We start from the raw sequence: 4,119 nt of genomic DNA on the forward strand, positions 1-4,119 counted from the left end.
TTATTATATTGAGAAACTTCAGTCGACTTTGTACCATAGCCAGGTTTCTCTTCCACATAAGCCTTTTTCAAACATCAATGAGCGAGAGCAATGTACATGAACTGAACTTCAAACCCACAGGCAGACTGATAACTACTGTTTTCTTTTCCATCATCAGCTGTTGACTATGCATTTCTTACCTTCACATACATTTAAAGTGTTCTTTTTAGATCTGTCCTATAGGCCCACATTATTTATTTAAAAGCTGTCACAACAAATTTGTTAATTTTTGCCCCATTTCATGTGTTTGTGAGAGTTCAATCCCGACAAACAACAGCAACATACTATATAGTCATGTCTCTCAGCAAGCTATGCATTTTACACTTACTCTCTGTTATGGAGTTGTACTTCCCCAGGCAACTATTGAATATTTTGATGACGCAATCACCTGTACAAAACTTGAAGAGTGCCCATTGGCATTTCAAATATGAAGTGACATCAACGTCTAATTTGTTTATACTTAATAATCAGGCCTGAAATCTTTATACTTTATTCAAACCCTCCTCCGCACTGCTCGGCTGGGGGTAGGATAAGATCAAAACACTTTTTGAGCCAAAGTTTGTAACAAAAGACATTTAATGTCAAAATGCAAGTGTGAGGTTTCATTTGAAAGGTAACATCTTCTAGTTTCTGAAAATGTTTTAAGCATTTGGCTGATACACATCCATAACTACATCAGTTCAAACATCGCTCAAAAAAGTTTTGCTCTAACCCTGCCCCTACAACAAGACAAAAGGATAACATGAATTTAATAGTCTTAAATATATAAATAAAGATAAATAATCTAAAAATAGTTACATTGAAAACAATATGCAGTGTGATAGGTTACATTTCGTCAGAGCAAACAAAATTGGCATGCCAGGGTGGCTTGGGGTATTTGCTCCTTTCAGAATTTTAGCTCTGAACATGTAACCTGAAACTTAACTCCATTCCATACTAATAATATAAGTAATAGTATAGTTATATTGAGTTGATTTTTTGGTAGCACCCCCCTGCGGCTTCCACCGCAGCAGCCTAAATAGACTACCCCTATTTAAAATAAATAGGAGGACTTGTGTTTTTGCTCAACTGTCTTATCCAGTCTGAATGCCCTATGACTGTTTTTAAGAGGCTGCAGCTGGCACTGTATTACATCTAGAGTGAATATATCTGTATCATATAAAACTAGACAATCTAAGAAGTCCTTATATAATATATTTGTTACCCATAAAATTGCATTCAGACAGAGCCTGCACACCCCACCTCAACCCCATTTTAAAGGGTGTAAAATGAAAGTTATTCACTTGTTTTGATAGAATATCCTCTGTGTCTATACCACTGCTGTCCGAGAATGTTTTTTTTTAAATAACCAAGGCACTTTAACAAAAACCTTTATTTTGTGAAAGAAACAATGAGCAAAATGAGAGAACACTTTCAGATCCCTCCCAAGTTATTGGTGTTAATCTGCACCTGGTGACAATTTACTTCACTATTGGACACGCACATTTATCTGCAGCTCTCCTGGTTACTTTGTAAGATGGAAGCTGCTCTAGGGAGACTGAAACCCTGAGACAGCAGGTTGTCCAGATGAAGGCCAAAGGGATGACCTTCTCAGCCATCAGAGAGAGGTTGGGCGTTCACCGTCTGTGATTTCAAGAAGATTCAAACTTTACAAGGACACAGATTAATTCAAATCCCCTAAAAAAGCCGGTCGTCCACGTAAAACAAGTGAGGAACAAGAGGACAGGATTATGAGAAGACTCTCAATGGGGAATCGGTTCAACACTGCAGCTGGAGTTGCTCGCCAGTTCAGTGCTGAACATTTAAGACTTTCTGGACTGAAAGCCCACTCTGCAGTGACCAAATCTCTCATCAGCAGAAAGAATAAAAAGACTAGACATGCCTTTGCTGAGGAGCATGTTGTGTGGACAGCGGAGAACTGGTCCAGAGTGACTTCAGTGATGAGAGGACGTTCAGTTTATTCGGGTCTGATGGAAACATTATGTTCCGCAAAGGACTGGGGAAAGACTGAACCCAAAGTGTGTAAAGAAGTCAGTTACATTTGAAAGAAGTGTCATGTTTTTTTTTTCTGCAGCAGGAGTTGGGCCTCTTGTACAGCTAATTGGCAGGGTGAATGCAAATGTTTGTGTGAACCTCCTTCAGCAACATGCAATACCTTCACTGGTACTGTCTCCCAATCAGCCGCAATTTCCATACAAGACAATGTCCCCTGTCACACTGTAGAACAGGTGAAGCAGTTCATTGAAGCTGAGAATATTGAAACAATGAAATGCCCAGAGTGCAGATTTAAACCCCATAGAGAATCTCTGGAGAATCCTTGGCAACAAAGTAATGTCTAAGAAACCCACTACAGTTGCTGAACTGTGGAAGAGACTGAAGAAGATGTATTGTATAAGATAAAATATGAATGACTGTATATGACAGAAATGAGCAGTAAGATTAAATTATTGCACTTAAGTGGTGGATAAAGTGATTGCACTTCTTCCCTTCTGTCCTCTTTATTTTCTCCTCCCCCTGAGTGAGGAGTTGTAGAGTGTGATGGCCTGAGGGACAAAGGAGTTCTTGAGCCTGTTGGTCCTACACTTGGGCAGGAGCAGCCTTCCACTGAACAGGCTCCTCTGGTTGCTGCTGACGGTGTGCAGGGGGTGGCTGGCATTGTCCAAAATGTCCAGCAGTTTGTCCAGTGTCCTCCTCTCTGCCACCGTCACCAGCGAGTCCAGTTTCATGCCAACAACCGAGCCAACCCGCCTGATCCAGTCTGGAGGTGTCCTTCTTGAATATGCTGCCCCCCAGCACACAACAGTGTAGAAGAGGACTTGGCATGCCAGGGTGGCTTGGGGTATTTGCTCCTTTCAGAATTTTAGCTCTGAACATGTAACCTGAAACTTAACTCCATTCCATACTAATAATATAAGTGATAGTATAGTTATATTGAGTTGATTTTTTGGCAGCACCCCGCTGGTGACCACAGACTGGTGAAACATCCACAGCAGTTTGCTGCGCATGTTGAAGGACCACAGTCTCCTCAGGAAGTACAACCTGCTTTGTGTCTTCCTGTACAGGTGGCTGGTGTGTGTTGTCCAGTCCAGTTTATTGTCCAGCCACAGCCTGAGGTATTTGTGTGAATCCACAGCCTGCACCTCAGCTCCCTCTAGCAGGACTGGTCTTGGTCTGGACCTCCCAAAATCATGACCAGCTCCTTGGTCTTGGAGGTGTTGAGCTGTAGGTGGTTAGTGTGGCACCAGAGAGCAAAGTCCACCACCAGACTCCGATACTCCTCCTCTCTGTCACCTCTGATACATCCCATGATGGCTGTGTCATCGGCGTACGTCTGTATGTGACACAACTCCGAGTTGTAGCAGACGTCTGAGGTGTACAGGGTGAGGAGAAGAGGAGCCAGCACTGTGCCCTGAGGGGCTCCAGTGCTGCTGACCACAGTGTCAGACATGGTGTCCTTCAGCCTGACATACTGTGGCCTGTCAGTGAGGTAGTCTCTGACCCAGTCCACCAGATAGGGGTCCACTCCCATCCTGTTCAGCACGTCAAGGATTCTCTTCTACAAACTGAAGTCATCCAAAGCTGTGGTCTCTACACTTCCTGTTCATTTTTTAATCCTATTGAAGAAAACATTGTTGAAATCTTCTATTCTGACACAATGAACACTGTTCTCTGATTTTACTCACTCTTACTTTTCAAAAAATAAAGGTTGTTGTTGAAGTGCCTTGGTTTTGGTGGGATAGACACAGAGGATATTCTATTAAATTATGAACAATAAAAAATAACAGTATTTCAGAATAAATCAAGTATTTATAGTTTAGTCTCTAATTTTGATCTCCACTGTATATAAATATACATACATTAACATACACATATACCTATCATAGGGGTCATACTTAAGTTTAATAGGCACTATGGTTATGAGGATCAACATATCAAGGTTAATGTATAGAAAAGTGCCAACTTTTATCTCGATGCACTTGGATTCCTGCCTACAAATCTTAACTCGCTGCTTTAGTCAGTTTATAGTGTGATGTTTCTTTATCCCTTCAATAATTTTTGGGCTAACTGTTTTTATTATGA

This window comes from Echiichthys vipera (assembly GCF_963691815.1).
Source record: "Echiichthys vipera genome assembly, chromosome: 7".
In the NCBI taxonomy this organism is placed as follows: domain Eukaryota; kingdom Metazoa; phylum Chordata; class Actinopteri; order Perciformes; family Trachinidae; genus Echiichthys; species Echiichthys vipera.